The sequence below is a fragment of the Chiloscyllium punctatum genome, chromosome 30, assembly GCF_047496795.1.
Source record: "Chiloscyllium punctatum isolate Juve2018m chromosome 30, sChiPun1.3, whole genome shotgun sequence".
Taxonomy (NCBI): domain Eukaryota; kingdom Metazoa; phylum Chordata; class Chondrichthyes; order Orectolobiformes; family Hemiscylliidae; genus Chiloscyllium; species Chiloscyllium punctatum.
The window spans coordinates 283,552-300,706 of record NC_092768.1 but is presented as its reverse complement, the minus strand read 5'-3'; the positions used below and the strand labels follow the sequence as shown (position 1 = coordinate 300,706).

General features: G+C 50.3%; 9 non-coding genes across 9 annotated transcripts; all 9 read right to left on the bottom strand.

Moving 5' to 3' along the window:
- Positions 1-1,385: 1,385 nt before the first annotated feature.
- Positions 1,386-1,457, bottom strand: trnad-guc (transfer RNA aspartic acid (anticodon GUC)). The gene has a single exon. It is a non-coding gene; the product is annotated as a tRNA-Asp (tRNA).
- Positions 1,458-3,200: 1,743 nt separating this feature from the next.
- Positions 3,201-3,272, bottom strand: trnad-guc (transfer RNA aspartic acid (anticodon GUC)). Its single transcript has one exon. It is a non-coding gene; the product is annotated as a tRNA-Asp (tRNA).
- Positions 3,273-5,015: 1,743 nt separating this feature from the next.
- trnad-guc (transfer RNA aspartic acid (anticodon GUC)) lies at positions 5,016-5,087 on the bottom strand. Its single transcript has one exon. It is a non-coding gene; the product is annotated as a tRNA-Asp (tRNA).
- A 1,740-nt stretch (positions 5,088-6,827) lies between these two features.
- On the bottom strand, positions 6,828-6,899 carry trnad-guc (transfer RNA aspartic acid (anticodon GUC)). The gene has a single exon. It is a non-coding gene; the product is annotated as a tRNA-Asp (tRNA).
- A 1,740-nt stretch (positions 6,900-8,639) lies between these two features.
- Positions 8,640-8,711, bottom strand: trnad-guc (transfer RNA aspartic acid (anticodon GUC)). The gene has a single exon. It is a non-coding gene; the product is annotated as a tRNA-Asp (tRNA).
- Positions 8,712-10,082: 1,371 nt separating this feature from the next.
- trnad-guc (transfer RNA aspartic acid (anticodon GUC)) lies at positions 10,083-10,154 on the bottom strand. The gene has a single exon. It is a non-coding gene; the product is annotated as a tRNA-Asp (tRNA).
- A 1,743-nt stretch (positions 10,155-11,897) lies between these two features.
- On the bottom strand, positions 11,898-11,969 carry trnad-guc (transfer RNA aspartic acid (anticodon GUC)). The gene has a single exon. It is a non-coding gene; the product is annotated as a tRNA-Asp (tRNA).
- Positions 11,970-13,715: 1,746 nt separating this feature from the next.
- On the bottom strand, positions 13,716-13,787 carry trnad-guc (transfer RNA aspartic acid (anticodon GUC)). The gene has a single exon. It is a non-coding gene; the product is annotated as a tRNA-Asp (tRNA).
- Positions 13,788-15,530: 1,743 nt separating this feature from the next.
- On the bottom strand, positions 15,531-15,602 carry trnad-guc (transfer RNA aspartic acid (anticodon GUC)). The gene has a single exon. It is a non-coding gene; the product is annotated as a tRNA-Asp (tRNA).
- Between the last annotated feature and the right edge of the window lie 1,553 nt (positions 15,603-17,155).

Sequence of the window (17,155 nt, the reverse complement as noted above, 5' to 3'; positions counted from 1 at the left end):
CAGCACGAAAGCTTCCCTTTTTCAAGCTCGTCCCCTCAGGTTCTACTACCACCCATCAATCGCTTCCTCATCAGAGAGCAGTGCTCCCGGAGGACGGTGGGGTGACTTTACTGTACGCTGCATCAGATCTCTCAGCCATGCATTTAACATCGAAACGTAGAAATTAAGTGCAGGAGTAGGCCATTCAGCCCTTCAAGTCAGGCAGAATCCGAGGAGCAGGAAAATCAGGATGCTGCCTGACTTGCTTCGCGTTTCCAGCGCCACACTGATCGAGACTCTGATTTCCAGCAACTGCAGTCCTCACTTGTTCCATTCAGCCCTTCAAGACACCGCCACCGTTCAATGTGATCACGATTGAACATGTAATTTCAGTAAGCACTCCAGCTTCCTCTCCGTACCCCTGGATCCCTTTAGCTGCAAGGTCTACGTCCGGCTCCCTCTTGAGTGTATCTCACAAACCGGCATAGCCGCATCTTCCTGTGGGAGACAAGTCCACAGGTTCACCACTCTCTGAGAGAAAAATTCTTCCTGAATCGCTTGCCCTTCGTTCGGAGACTGTGACCCCTGGTTCTGGACGTCCCCAACATTGGGAACCGGTGAACTTTTGCTGGGATCCCTCAGTACCAAGCATGGATCTGCATGGGTTTCTCTTCAGAAGGGTCAGTGTGAATGGCCTGCTTCCACACTGTGGTGCTCCTATGATGCCAACAGTGTAGGTTGAGTACCTGCACGTGCTTTCTCAAGCTTGCCTCTGTGTTGACCTTCATGTTAACCCAGCCACTGGGCTTTGTCCTTCTATCGAGAAGAGCAGACGATGCCACTCAGATGACTTTGACTTTCCACTGTGGGTGTAGTACAGTCTGCCAGCAGCAGGGGATGGTGTTGCATCACCTTAATGGCAGGATCGGGTCCAAACTCTGAGGGGTCTGACCCCTTTTTGATTGGAGCGAGGGAGAGGGGAAAGCTCACTGTCATTTGTCGCTACCGGTTGCTTAAAGGTTTTAATTTGCACGCCGTTTGCGTGCGAGTTATATGCCCACTGACGGGACGAAGTGACAACAAAATCAGAGTGGGAAACAGAAATTGCTGGAGCAAGTCAGCATCTGGAGTGGGGGTGGGGGAAGGGGAAGAAAGCAGACAAGGTTTCTGGTCCGGTGAGCCTTCTTGAGGACGGCAGTTTTCATTTGTCGCCAAAAAATGAGGAAGTCTCAAATGATCATCTCCTTGGTAGATGAAAGGACAAGTTGGCCAGGGAGAGCAGAATGGAGAGTATCGTAGGTTTTGTTTGTTGACAAGAGCAGACCGCTCCGCCCTGGGAACGCATGGGACTTGAAATCGGCACTCCTGCATTGAGATATGGAGCTGGCCTCTCAAAATGCCGCAGACTCCCCGGCGGGGAATTGAACCCCGGTCTCCCGCGTGACAGGCGGGGATACTAACCACTATACTACCGAGGATTGGACGACAGCGCACTCTGTCGCATCCGTATTAGGTAGAATGTTCTTATGTGAAATTTGGATTTTGTTGTCAATTTGAGTTCTCCTTTAGATCATCTTCTACCTCTGTGGAGATGATTAAGAGAATAGTTATTGTTGTTTTCATGTTTTATTATTCGACTATCTATCTTTCAAGTAATCCGCCGCTGCTGCTGCTGCTGCTGTAAAACAGCCTTTTCGTTGTGCCCTACCGTCTGCGTTAAACTTCGTCTGCTGCTGATCCACGCGCGCTCTCCCATTACCTGCTTCTAACAAACTGATTTGTGTACGACAGCACAAATCCAACAGCCTGGCTTCAATTCCCACTGCCAAATGGACTCAGCACGAAAGCTTCCCTTTTTCAAGCTCGTCCCCTCAGGTTCTACTACCACCCATCAATCGCTTCCTCATCAGAGAGCAGTGCTCCCGGAGGACGGTGGGGTGACTTTACTGTACGCTGCATCAGATCTCTCAGCCATGCATTTAACATCGAAACGTAGAAATTAAGTGCAGGAGTAGGCCATTCAGCCCTTCAAGTCAGGCAGAATCCGAGGAGCAGGAAAATCAGGATGCTGCCTGACTTGCTTCGCGTTTCCAGCGCCACACTGATCGAGACTCTGATTTCCAGCAACTGCAGTCCTCACTTGTTCCATTCAGCCCTTCAAGACACCGCCACCGTTCAATGTGATCACGATTGAACATGTAATTTCAGTAAGCACTCCAGCTTCCTCTCCGTACCCCTGGATCCCTTTAGCTGCAAGGTCTACGTCCGGCTCCCTCTTGAGTGTATCTCACAAACCGGCATAGCCGCATCTTCCTGTGGGAGACAAGTCCACAGGTTCACCACTCTCTGAGAGAAAAATTCTTCCTGAATCGCTTGCCCTTCGTTCGGAGACTGTGACCCCTGGTTCTGGACGTCCCCAACATTGGGAACCGGTGAACTTTTGCTGGGATCCCTCAGTACCAAGCATGGATCTGCATGGGTTTCTCTTCAGAAGGGTCAGTGTGAATGGCCTGCTTCCACACTGTGGTGCTCCTATGATGCCAACAGTGTAGGTTGAGTACCTGCACGTGCTTTCTCAAGCTTGCCTCTGTGTTGACCTTCATGTTAACCCAGCCACTGGGCTTTGTCCTTCTATCGAGAAGAGCAGACGATGCCACTCAGATGACTTTGACTTTCCACTGTGGGTGTAGTACAGTCTGCCAGCAGCAGGGGATGGTGTTGCATCACCTTAATGGCAGGATCGGGTCCAAACTCTGAGGGGTCTGACCCCTTTTTGATTGGAGCGAGGGAGAGGGGAAAGCTCACTGTCATTTGTCGCTACCGGTTGCTTAAAGGTTTTAATTTGCACGCCGTTTGCGTGCGAGTTATATGCCCACTGACGGGACGAAGTGACAACAAAATCAGAGTGGGAAACAGAAATTGCTGGAGCAAGTCAGCATCTGGAGTGGGGGTGGGGGAAGGGGAAGAAAGCAGACAAGGTTTCTGGTCCGGTGAGCCTTCTTGAGGACGGCAGTTTTCATTTGTCGCCAAAAAATGAGGAAGTCTCAAATGATCATCTCCTTGGTAGATGAAAGGACAAGTTGGCCAGGGAGAGCAGAATGGAGAGTATCGTAGGTTTTGTTTGTTGACAAGAGCAGACCGCTCCGCCCTGGGAACGCATGGGACTTGAAATCGGCACTCCTGCATTGAGATATGGAGCTGGCCTCTCAAAATGCCGCAGACTCCCCGGCGGGGAATTGAACCCCGGTCTCCCGCGTGACAGGCGGGGATACTAACCACTATACTACCGAGGATTGGACGACAGCGCACTCTGTCGCATCCGTATTAGGTAGAATGTTCTTATGTGAAATTTGGATTTTGTTGTCAATTTGAGTTCTCCTTTAGATCATCTTCTACCTCTGTGGAGATGATTAAGAGAATAGTTATTGTTGTTTTCATGTTTTATTATTCGACTATCTATCTTTCAAGTAATCCGCCGCTGCTGCTGCTGCTGCTGTAAAACAGCCTTTTCGTTGTGCCCTACCGTCTGCGTTAAACTTCGTCTGCTGCTGATCCACGCGCGCTCTCCCATTACCTGCTTCTAACAAACTGATTTGTGTACGACAGCACAAATCCAACAGCCTGGCTTCAATTCCCACTGCCAAATGGACTCAGCACGAAAGCTTCCCTTTTTCAAGCTCGTCCCCTCAGGTTCTACTACCACCCATCAATCGCTTCCTCATCAGAGAGCAGTGCTCCCGGAGGACGGTGGGGTGACTTTACTGTACGCTGCATCAGATCTCTCAGCCATGCATTTAACATCGAAACGTAGAAATTAAGTGCAGGAGTAGGCCATTCAGCCCTTCAAGTCAGGCAGAATCCGAGGAGCAGGAAAATCAGGATGCTGCCTGACTTGCTTCGCGTTTCCAGCGCCACACTGATCGAGACTCTGATTTCCAGCAACTGCAGTCCTCACTTGTTCCATTCAGCCCTTCAAGACACCGCCACCGTTCAATGTGATCACGATTGAACATGTAATTTCAGTAAGCACTCCAGCTTCCTCTCCGTACCCCTGGATCCCTTTAGCTGCAAGGTCTACGTCCGGCTCCCTCTTGAGTGTATCTCACAAACCGGCATAGCCGCATCTTCCTGTGGGAGACAAGTCCACAGGTTCACCACTCTCTGAGAGAAAAATTCTTCCTGAATCGCTTGCCCTTCGTTCGGAGACTGTGACCCCTGGTTCTGGACGTCCCCAACATTGGGAACCGGTGAACTTTTGCTGGGATCCCTCAGTACCAAGCATGGATCTGCATGGGTTTCTCTTCAGAAGGGTCAGTGTGAATGGCCTGCTTCCACACTGTGGTGCTCCTATGATGCCAACAGTGTAGGTTGAGTACCTGCACGTGCTTTCTCAAGCTTGCCTCTGTGTTGACCTTCATGTTAACCCAGCCACTGGGCTTTGTCCTTCTATCGAGAAGAGCAGACGATGCCACTCAGATGACTTTGACTTTCCACTGTGGGTATAGTACAGTCTGCCAGCAGCAGGGGATGGTGTTGCATCACCTTAATGGCAGGATCGGGTCCAAACTCTGAGGGGTCTGACCCCTTTTTGATTGGAGCGAGGGAGAGGGGAAAGCTCACTGTCATTTGTCGCTACCGGTTGCTTAAAGGTTTTAATTTGCACGCCGTTTGCGTGCGAGTTATATGCCCACTGACGGGACGAAGTGACAACAAAATCAGAGTGGGAAACAGAAATTGCTGGAGCAAGTCAGCATCTGGAGTGGGGGTGGGGGAAGGGGAAGAAAGCAGACAAGGTTTCTGGTCCGGTGAGCCTTCTTGAGGACGGCAGTTTTCATTTGTCGCCAAAAAATGAGGAAGTCTCAAATGATCATCTCCTTGGTAGATGAAAGGACAAGTTGGCCAGGGAGAGCAGAATGGAGAGTATCGTAGGTTTTGTTTGTTGACAAGAGCAGACCGCTCCGCCCTGGGAACGCATGGGACTTGAAATCGGCACTCCTGCATTGAGATATGGAGCTGGCCTCTCAAAATGCCGCAGACTCCCCGGCGGGGAATTGAACCCCGGTCTCCCGCGTGACAGGCGGGGATACTAACCACTATACTACCGAGGATTGGACGACAGCGCACTCTGTCGCATCCGTATTAGGTAGAATGTTCTTATGTGAAATTTGGATTTTGTTGTCAATTTGAGTTCTCCTTTAGATCATCTTCTACCTCTGTGGAGATGATTAAGAGAATAGTTATTGTTGTTTTCATGTTTTATTATTCGACTATCTTTCTTTCAAGTAATCCGCCGCTGCTGCTGCTGCTGTAAAACAGCCTTTTCGTTGTGCCCTACCGTCTGCGTTAAACTTCGTCTGCTGCTGATCCACGCGCGCTCTCCCATTACCTGCTTCTAACAAACTGATTTGTGTACGACAGCACAAATCCAACAGCCTGGCTTCAATTCCCACTGCCAAATGGACTCAGCACGAAAGCTTCCCTTTTTCAAGCTCGTCCCCTCAGGTTCTACTACCACCCATCAATCGCTTCCTCATCAGAGAGCAGTGCTCCCGGAGGACGGTGGGGTGACTTTACTGTACGCTGCATCAGATCTCTCAGCCATGCATTTAACATCGAAACGTAGAAATTAAGTGCAGGAGTAGGCCATTCAGCCCTTCAAGTCAGGCAGAATCCGAGGAGCAGGAAAATCAGGATGCTGCCTCACTTGCTTCGCGTTTCCAGCGCCACTCTGATCGAGACTCTGATTTCCAGCAACTGCAGTCCTCACTTGTTCCATTCAGCCCTTCAAGACACCGCCACCGTTCAATGTGATCACGATTGAACATGTAATTTCAGTAAGCACTCCAGCTTCCTCTCCGTACCCCTGGATCCCTTTAGCTGCAAGGTCTACGTCCGGCTCCCTCTTGAGTGTATCTCACAAACCGGCATAGCCGCATCTTCCTGTGGGAGACAAGTCCACAGGTTCACCACTCTCTGAGAGAAAAATTCTTCCTGAATCGCTTGCCCTTCGTTCGGAGACTGTCACCCCTGGTTCTGGACGCCCCCAACATTGGGAACCGGTGAACTTTTGCTGGGATCCCTCAGTACCAAGCCTGGATCTGCATGGGTTTCTCTTCAGAAGGGTCAGTGTGAATGGCCTGCTTCCACACTGTGGTGCTCCTATGATGCCAACAGTGTAGGTTGAGTACCTGCACGTGCTTTCTCAAGCTTGCCTCTGTGTTGACCTTCATGTTAACCCAGCCACTGGGCTTTGTCCTTCTATCGAGAAGAGCAGACGATGCCACTCAGATGACTTTGACTTTCCACTGTGGGTGTAGTACAGTCTGCCAGCAGCAGGGGATGGTGTTGCATCACCTTAATGGCAGGATCGGGTCCAAACTCTGAGGGGTCTGACCCCTTTTTGATTGGAGCGAGGGAGAGGGGAAAGCTCACTGTCATTTGTCGCTACCGGTTGCTTAAAGGTTTTAATTTGCACGCCGTTTGCGTGCGAGTTATATGCCCACTGACGGGACGAAGTGACAACAAAATCAGAGTGGGAAACAGAAATTGCTGGAGCAAGTCAGCATCTGGAGTGGGGGTGGGGGAAGGGGAAGAAAGCAGACAAGGTTTCTGGTCCGGTGAGCCTTCTTGAGGACGGCAGTTTTCATTTGTCGCCAAAAAATGAGGAAGTCTCAAATGATCATCTCCTTGGTAGATGAAAGGACAAGTTGGCCAGGGAGAGCAGAATGGAGAGTATCGTAGGTTTTGTTTGTTGACAAGAGCAGACCGCTCCGCCCTGGGAACGCATGGGACTTGAAATCGGCACTCCTGCATTGAGATATGGAGCTGGCCTCTCAAAATGCCACAGACTCCCCGGCAGGGAATTGAACCCCGGACTCCCGCGTGACAGGCGGGGATACTAACCACTATACTACCGAGGATTGGACGACAGCGCACTCTGTCGCATCCGTATTAGGTAGAATGTTCTTATGTGAAATTTGGATTTTGTTGTCAATTTGAGTTCTCCTTTAGATCATCTTCTACCTCTGTGGAGATGATTAAGAGAATAGTTATTGTTGTTTTCATGTTTTATTATTCGACTATCTTTCTTTCAAGTAATCCGCCGCTGCTGCTGCTGCTGTAAAACAGCCTTTTCGTTGTGCCCTACCGTCTGCGTTAAACTTCGTCTGCTGCTGATCCACGCGCGCTCTCCCATTACCTGCTTCTAACAAACTGATTTGTGTACGACAGCACAAATCCAACAGCCTGGCTTCAATTCCCACTGCCAAATGGACTCAGCACGAAAGCTTCCCTTTTTCAAGCTCGTCCCCTCAGGTTCTACTACCACCCATCAATCGCTTCCTCATCAGAGAGCAGTGCTCCCGGAGGACGGTGGGGTGACTTTACTGTACGCTGCATCAGATCTCTCAGCCATGCATTTAACATCGAAACGTAGAAATTAAGTGCAGGAGTAGGCCATTCAGCCCTTCAAGTCAGGCAGAATCCGAGGAGCAGGAAAATCAGGATGCTGCCTCACTTGCTTCGCGTTTCCAGCGCCACTCTGATCGAGACTCTGATTTCCAGCAACTGCAGTCCTCACTTGTTCCATTCAGCCCTTCAAGACACCGCCACCGTTCAATGTGATCACGATTGAACATGTAATTTCAGTAAGCACTCCAGCTTCCTCTCCGTACCCCTGGATCCCTTTAGCTGCAAGGTCTACGTCCGGCTCCCTCTTGAGTGTATCTCACAAACCGGCATAGCCGCATCTTCCTGTGGGAGACAAGTCCACAGGTTCACCACTCTCTGAGAGAAAAATTCTTCCTGAATCGCTTGCCCTTCGTTCGGAGACTGTGACCCCTGGTTCTGGACGCCCCCAACATTGGGAACCGGTGAACTTTTGCTGGGATCCCTCAGTACCAAGCCTGGATCTGCATGGGTTTCTCTTCAGAAGGGTCAGTGTGAATGGCCTGCTTCCACACTGTGGTGCTCCTATGATGCCAACAGTGTAGGTTGAGTACCTGCACGTGCTTTCTCAAGCTTGCCTCTGTGTTGACCTTCATGTTAACCCAGCCACTGGGCTTTGTCCTTCTATCGAGAAGAGCAGACGATGCCACTCAGATGACTTTGACTTTCCACTGTGGGTGTAGTACAGTCTGCCAGCAGCAGGGGATGGTGTTGCATCACCTTGATGGCAGGATCGGGTCCAAACTCTGAGGGGTCTGACCCCTTTTTGATTGGAGCGAGGGAGAGGGGAAAGCTCACTGTCATTTGTCGCTACCGGTTGCTTAAAGGTTTTAATTTGCACGCCGTTTGCGTGCGAGTTATATGCCCACTGACGGGACGAAGTGACAACAAAATCAGAGTGGGAAACAGAAATTGCTGGAGCAAGTCAGCATCTGGAGTGGGGGTGGGGGAAGGGGAAGAAAGCAGACAAGGTTTCTGGTCCGGTGAGCCTTCTTGAGGACGGCAGTTTTCATTTGTCGCCAAAAAATGAGGAAGTCTCAAATGATCATCTCCTTGGTAGATGAAAGGACAAGTTGGCCAGGGAGAGCAGAATGGAGAGTATCGTAGGTTTTGTTTGTTGACAAGAGCAGACCGCTCCGCCCTGGGAACGCATGGGACTTGAAATCGGCACCCCTGCATTGAGATATGGAGCTGGCCTCTCAAAATGCCGCAGACTCCTCGGCGGGGAATTGAACCCCGGTCTCCCGCGTGACAGGCGGGGATACTAACCACTATACTACCGAGGATTGGACGACAGCGCACTCTGTCGCATCCGTATTAGGTAGAATGTTCTTATGTGAAATTTGGATTTTGTTGTCAATTTGAGTTCTCCTTTAGATCATCTTCTACCTCTGTGGAGATGATTAAGAGAATAGTTATTGTTGTTTTCATGTTTTATTATTCGACTATCTTTCTTTCAAGTAATCCGCCGCTGCTGCTGCTGCTGCTGTAAAACAGCCTTTTCGTTGTGCCCTACCGTCTGTGTTAAACTTCGTCTGCTGCTGATCCACTGATCGAGACTCTGATTTCCAGCAACTGCAGTCCTCACTTGTTCCATTCAGCCCTTCAAGACACCACCACCGTTCAATGTGATCACGATTGAACATGTAATTTCAGTAAGCACTCCAGCTTCCTCTCCGTACCCCTGGATCCCTTTAGCTGCAAGGTCTACGTCCGGCTCCCTCTTGAGTGTATCTCACAAACCGGCATAGCCGCATCTTCCTGTGGGAGACAAGTCCACAGGTTCACCACTCTCTGAGAGAAAAATTCTTCCTGAATCGCTTGCCCTTCGTTCGGAGACTGTGACCCCTGGTTCTGGACGTCCCCAACATTGGGAACCGGTGAACTTTTGCTGGGATCCCTCAGTACCAAGCCTGGATCTGCATGGGTTTCTCTTCAGAAGGGTCAGTGTGAATGGCCTGCTTCCACACTGTGGTGCTCCTATGATGCCAACAGTGTAGGTTGAGTACCTGCACGTGCTTTCTCAAGCTTGCCTCTGTGTTGACCTTCATGTTAACCCAGCCACTGGGCTTTGTCCTTCTATCGAGAAGAGCAGACGATGCCACTCAGATGACTTTGACTTTCCACTGTGGGTGTAGTACAGTCTGCCAGCAGCAGGGGATGGTGTTGCATCACCTTGATGGCAGGATCGGGTCCAAACTCTGAGGGGTCTGACCCCTTTTTGATTGGAGCGAGGGAGAGGGGAAAGCTCACTGTCATTTGTCGCTACCGGTTGCTTAAAGGTTTTAATTTGCACGCCGTTTGCGTGCGAGTTATATGCCCACTGACGGGACGAAGTGACAACAAAATCAGAGTGGGAAACAGAAATTGCTGGAGCAAGTCAGCATCTGGAGTGGGGGTGGGGGAAGGGGAAGAAAGCAGACAAGGTTTCTGGTCCGGTGAGCCTTCTTGAGGACGGCAGTTTTCATTTGTCGCCAAAAAATGAGGAAGTCTCAAATGATCATCTCCTTGGTAGATGAAAGGACAAGTTGGCCAGGGAGAGCATCGTAGGTTTTGTTTGTTGACAAGAGCAGACCGCTCGGCCCTGGGAACGCATGGGACTTGAAATCGGCACTCCTGCATTGAGATATGGAGCTGGCCTCTCAAAATGCCGCAGACTCCCCGGCGGGGAATTGAACCCCGGTCTTCCGCGTGACAGGCGGGGATACTAACCACTATACTACCGAGGATTGGACGACAGCGCACTCTGTCGCATCCGTATTAGGTAGAATGTTCTTATGTGAAATTTGGATTTTGTTGTCAATTTGAGTTCTCCTTTAGATCATCTTCTACCTCTGTGGAGATGATTAAGAGAATAGTTATTGTTGTTTTCATGTTTTATTATTCGACTATCTTTCTTTCAAGTAATCCGCCGCTGCTGCTGCTGCTGCTGTAAAACAGCCTTTTCGTTGTGCCCTACCGTCTGCGTTAAACTTCGTCTGCTGCTGATCCACGCGCGCTCTCCCATTACCTGCTTCTAACAAACTGATTTGTGTACGACAGCACAAATCCAACAGCCTGGCTTCAATTCCCACTGCCAAATGGACTCAGCACGAAAGCTTCCCTTTTTCAAGCTCGTCCCCTCAGGTTCTACTACCACCCATCAATCGCTTCCTCATCAGAGAGCAGTGCTCCCGGAGGACGGTGGGGTGACTTTACTGTACGCTGCATCAGATCTCTCAGCCATGCATTTAACATCGAAACGTAGAAATTAAGTGCAGGAGTAGGCCATTCAGCCCTTCAAGTCAGGCAGAATCCGAGGAGCAGGAAAATCAGGATGCTGCCTGACTTGCTTCGCGTTTCCAGCGCCACACTGATCGAGACTCTGATTTCCAGCAACTGCAGTCCTCACTTGTTCCATTCAGCCCTTCAAGACACCGCCACCGTTCAATGTGATCACGATTGAACATGTAATTTCAGTAAGCACTCCAGCTTCCTCTCCGTACCCCTGGATCCCTTTAGCTGCAAGGTCTACGTCCGGCTCCCTCTTGAGTGTATCTCACAAACCGGCATAGCCGCATCTTCCTGTGGGAGACAAGTCCACAGGTTCACCACTCTCTGAGAGAAAAATTCTTCCTGAATCGCTTGCCCTTCGTTCGGAGACTGTGACCCCTGGTTCTGGACGTCCCCAACATTGGGAACCGGTGAACTTTTGCTGGGATCCCTCAGTACCAAGCATGGATCTGCATGGGTTTCTCTTCAGAAGGGTCAGTGTGAATGGCCTGCTTCCACACTGTGGTGCTCCTATGATGCCAACAGTGTAGGTTGAGTACCTGCACGTGCTTTCTCAAGCTTGCCTCTGTGTTGACCTTCATGTTAACCCAGCCACTGGGCTTTGTCCTTCTATCGAGAAGAGCAGACGATGCCACTCAGATGACTTTGACTTTCCACTGTGGGTGTAGTACAGTCTGCCAGCAGCAGGGGATGGTGTTGCATCACCTTAATGGCAGGATCGGGTCCAAACTCTGAGGGGTCTGACCCCTTTTTGATTGGAGCGAGGGAGAGGGGAAAGCTCACTGTCATTTGTCGCTACCGGTTGCTTAAAGGTTTTAATTTGCACGCCGTTTGCGTGCGAGTTATATGCCCACTGACGGGACGAAGTGACAACAAAATCAGAGTGGGAAACAGAAATTGCTGGAGCAAGTCAGCATCTGGAGTGGGGGTGGGGGAAGGGGAAGAAAGCAGACAAGGTTTCTGGTCCGGTGAGCCTTCTTGAGGACGGCAGTTTTCATTTGTCGCCAAAAAATGAGGAAGTCTCAAATGATCATCTCCTTGGTAGATGAAAGGACAAGTTGGCCAGGGAGAGCAGAATGGAGAGTATCGTAGGTTTTGTTTGTTGACAAGAGCAGACCGCTCCGCCCTGGGAACGCATGGGACTTGAAATCGGCACTCCTGCATTGAGATATGGAGCTGGCCTCTCAAAATGCCGCAGACTCCCCGGCGGGGAATTGAACCCCGGTCTCCCGCGTGACAGGCGGGGATACTAACCACTATACTACCGAGGATTGGACGACAGCGCACTCTGTCGCATCCGTATTAGGTAGAATGTTCTTATGTGAAATTTGGATTTTGTTGTCAATTTGAGTTCTCCTTTAGATCATCTTCTACCTCTGTGGAGATGATTAAGAGAATAGTTATTGTTGTTTTCATGTTTTATTATTCGACTATCTTTCTTTCAAGTAATCCGCCGCTGCTGCTGCTGCTGCTGCTGTAAAACAGCCTTTTCGTTGTGCCCTACCGTCTGCGTTAAACTTCGTCTGCTGCTGATCCACGCGCGCTCTCCCATTACCTGCTTCTAACAAACTGATTTGTGTACGACAGCACAAATCCAACAGCCTGGCTTCAATTCCCACTGCCAAATGGACTCAGCACGAAAGCTTCCCTTTTTCAAGCTCGTCCCCTCAGGTTCTACTACCACCCATCAATCGCTTCCTCATCAGAGAGCAGTGCTCCCGGAGGACGGTGGGGTGACTTTACTGTACGCTGCATCAGATCTCTCAGCCATGCATTTAACATCGAAACGTAGAAATTAAGTGCAGGAGTAGGCCATTCAGCCCTTCAAGTCAGGCAGAATCCGAGGAGCAGGAAAATCAGGATGCTGCCTGACTTGCTTCGCGTTTCCAGCGCCACACTGATCGAGACTCTGATTTCCAGCAACTGCAGTCCTCACTTGTTCCATTCAGCCCTTCAAGACACCGCCACCGTTCAATGTGATCACGATTGAACATGTAATTTCAGTAAGCACTCCAGCTTCCTCTCCGTACCCCTGGATCCCTTTAGCTGCAAGGTCTACGTCCGGCTCCCTCTTGAGTGTATCTCACAAACCGGCATAGCCGCATCTTCCTGTGGGAGACAAGTCCACAGGTTCACCACTCTCTGAGAGAAAAATTCTTCCTGAATCGCTTGCCCTTCGTTCGGAGACTGTGACCCCTGGTTCTGGACGTCCCCAACATTGGGAACCGGTGAACTTTTGCTGGGATCCCTCAGTACCAAGCATGGATCTGCATGGGTTTCTCTTCAGAAGGGTCAGTGTGAATGGCCTGCTTCCACACTGTGGTGCTCCTATGATGCCAACAGTGTAGGTTGAGTACCTGCACGTGCTTTCTCAAGCTTGCCTCTGTGTTGACCTTCATGTTAACCCAGCCACTGGGCTTTGTCCTTCTATCGAGAAGAGCAGACGATGCCACTCAGATGACTTTGACTTTCCACTGTGGGTGTAGTACAGTCTGCCAGCAGCAGGGGATGGTGTTGCATCACCTTAATGGCAGGATCGGGTCCAAACTCTGAGGGGTCTGACCCCTTTTTGATTGGAGCGAGGGAGAGGGGAAAGCTCACTGTCATTTGTCGCTACCGGTTGCTTAAAGGTTTTAATTTGCACGCCGTTTGCGTGCGAGTTATATGCCCACTGACGGGACGAAGTGACAACAAAATCAGAGTGGGAAACAGAAATTGCTGGAGCAAGTCAGCATCTGGAGTGGGGGTGGGGGAAGGGGAAGAAAGCAGACAAGGTTTCTGGTCCGGTGAGCCTTCTTGAGGACGGCAGTTTTCATTTGTCGCCAAAAAATGAGGAAGTCTCAAATGATCATCTCCTTGGTAGATGAAAGGACAAGTTGGCCAGGGAGAGCAGAATGGAGAGTATCGTAGGTTTTGTTTGTTGACAAGAGCAGACCGCTCCGCCCTGGGAACGCATGGGACTTGAAATCGGCACTCCTGCATTGAGATATGGAGCTGGCCTCTCAAAATGCCGCAGACTCCCCGGCGGGGAATTGAACCCCGGTCTCCCGCGTGACAGGCGGGGATACTAACCACTATACTACCGAGGATTGGACGACAGCGCACTCTGTCGCATCCGTATTAGGTAGAATGTTCTTATGTGAAATTTGGATTTTGTTGTCAATTTGAGTTCTCCTTTAGATCATCTTCTACCTCTGTGGAGATGATTAAGAGAATAGTTATTGTTGTTTTCATGTTTTATTATTCGACTATCTATCTTTCAAGTAATCCGCCGCTGCTGCTGCTGCTGCTGTAAAACAGCCTTTTCGTTGTGCCCTACCGTCTGCGTTAAACTTCGTCTGCTGCTGATCCACGCGCGCTCTCCCATTACCTGCTTCTAACAAACTGATTTGTGTACGACAGCACAAATCCAACAGCCTGGCTTCAATTCCCACTGCCAAATGGACTCAGCACGAAAGCTTCCCTTTTTCAAGCTCGTCCCCTCAGGTTCTACTACCACCCATCAATCGCTTCCTCATCAGAGAGCAGTGCTCCCGGAGGACGGTGGGGTGACTTTACTGTACGCTGCATCAGATCTCTCAGCCATGCATTTAACATCGAAACGTAGAAATTAAGTGCAGGAGTAGGCCATTCAGCCCTTCAAGTCAGGCAGAATCCGAGGAGCAGGAAAATCAGGATGCTGCCTGACTTGCTTCGCGTTTCCAGCGCCACACTGATCGAGACTCTGATTTCCAGCAACTGCAGTCCTCACTTGTTCCATTCAGCCCTTCAAGACACCGCCACCGTTCAATGTGATCACGATTGAACATGTAATTTCAGTAAGCACTCCAGCTTCCTCTCCGTACCCCTGGATCCCTTTAGCTGCAAGGTCTACGTCCGGCTCCCTCTTGAGTGTATCTCACAAACCGGCATAGCCGCATCTTCCTGTGGGAGACAAGTCCACAGGTTCACCACTCTCTGAGAGAAAAATTCTTCCTGAATCGCTTGCCCTTCGTTCGGAGACTGTGACCCCTGGTTCTGGACGTCCCCAACATTGGGAACCGGTGAACTTTTGCTGGGATCCCTCAGTACCAAGCATGGATCTGCATGGGTTTCTCTTCAGAAGGGTCAGTGTGAATGGCCTGCTTCCACACTGTGGTGCTCCTATGATGCCAACAGTGTAGGTTGAGTACCTGCACGTGCTTTCTCAAGCTTGCCTCTGTGTTGACCTTCATGTTAACCCAGCCACTGGGCTTTGTCCTTCTATCGAGAAGAGCAGACGATGCCACTCAGATGACTTTGACTTTCCACTGTGGGTGTAGTACAGTCTGCCAGCAGCAGGGGATGGTGTTGCATCACCTTAATGGCAGGATCGGGTCCAAACTCTGAGGGGTCTGACCCCTTTTTGATTGGAGCGAGGGAGAGGGGAAAGCTCACTGTCATTTGTCGCTACCGGTTGCTTAAAGGTTTTAATTTGCACGCCGTTTGCGTGCGAGTTATATGCCCACTGACGGGACGAAGTGACAACAAAATCAGAGTGGGAAACAGAAATTGCTGGAGCAAGTCAGCATCTGGAGTGGGGGTGGGGGAAGGGGAAGAAAGCAGACAAGGTTTCTGGTCCGGTGAGCCTTCTTGAGGACGGCAGTTTTCATTTGTCGCCAAAAAATGAGGAAGTCTCAAATGATCATCTCCTTGGTAGATGAAAGGACAAGTTGGCCAGGGAGAGCAGAATGGAGAGTATCGTAGGTTTTGTTTGTTGACAAGAGCAGACCGCTCCGCCCTGGGAACGCATGGGACTTGAAATCGGCACTCCTGCATTGAGATATGGAGCTGGCCTCTCAAAATGCCGCAGACTCCCTGGCGGGGAATTGAACCCCGGTCTCCCGCGTGACAGGCGGGGATACTAACCACTATACTACCGAGGATTGGACGACAGCGCACTCTGTCGCATCCGTATTAGGTAGAATGTTCTTATGTGAAATTTGGATTTTGTTGTCAATTTGAGTTCTCCTTTAGATCATCTTCTACCTCTGTGGAGATGATTAAGAGAATAGTTATTGTTGTTTTCATGTTTTATTATTCGACTATCTATCTTTCAAGTAATCCGCCGCTGCTGCTGCTGCTGCTGTAAAACAGCCTTTTCGTTGTGCCCTACCGTCTGCGTTAAACTTCGTCTGCTGCTGATCCACGCGCGCTCTCCCATTACCTGCTTCTAACAAACTGATTTGTGTACGACAGCACAAATCCAACAGCCTGGCTTCAATTCCCACTGCCAAATGGACTCAGCACGAAAGCTTCCCTTTTTCAAGCTCGTCCCCTCAGGTTCTACTACCACCCATCAATCGCTTCCTCATCAGAGAGCAGTGCTCCCGGAGGACGGTGGGGTGACTTTACTGTACGCTGCATCAGATCTCTCAGCCATGCATTTAACATCGAAACGTAGAAATTAAGTGCAGGAGTAGGCCATTCAGCCCTTCAAGTCAGGCAGAATCCGAGGAGCAGGAAAATCAGGATGCTGCCTGACTTGCTTCGCGTTTCCAGCGCCACACTGATCGAGACTCTGATTTCCAGCAACTGCAGTCCTCACTTGTTCCATTCAGCCCTTCAAGACACCGCCACCGTTCAATGTGATCACGATTGAACATGTAATTTCAGTAAGCACTCCAGCTTCCTCTCCGTACCCCTGGATCCCTTTAGCTGCAAGGTCTACGTCCGGCTCCCTCTTGAGTGTATCTCACAAACCGGCATAGCCGCATCTTCCTGTGGGAGACAAGTCCACAGGTTCACCACTCTCTGAGAGAAAAATTCTTCCTGAATCGCTTGCCCTTCGTTCGGAGACTGTGACCCCTGGTTCTGGACGTCCCCAACATTGGGAACCGGTGAACTTTTGCTGGGATCCCTCAGTACCAAGCATGGATCTGCATGGGTTTCTCTTCAGAAGGGTCAGTGTGAATGGCCTGCTTCCACACTGTGGTGCTCCTATGATGCCAACAGTGTAGGTTGAGTACCTGCACGTGCTTTCTCAAGCTTGCCTCTGTGTTGACCTTCATGTTAACCCAGCCACTGGGCTTTGTCCTTCTATCGAGAAGAGCAGACGATGCCACTCAGATGACTTTGACTTTCCACTGTGGGTATAGTACAGTCTGCCAGCAGCAGGGGATGGTGTTGCATCACCTTAATGGCAGGATCGGGTCCAAACTCTGAGGGGTCTGACCCCTTTTTGATTGGAGCGAGGGAGAGGGGAAAGCTCACTGTCATTTGTCGCTACCGGTTGCTTAAAGGTTTTAATTTGCACGCCGTTTGCGTGCGAGTTATATGCCCACTGACGGGACGAAGTGACAACAAAATCAGAGTGGGAAACAGAAATTGCTGGAGCAAGTCAGCATCTGGAGTGGGGGTGGGGGAAGGGGAAGAAAGCAGACAAGGTTTCTGGTCCGGTGAGCCTTCTTGAGGACGGCAGTTTTCATTTGTCGCCAAA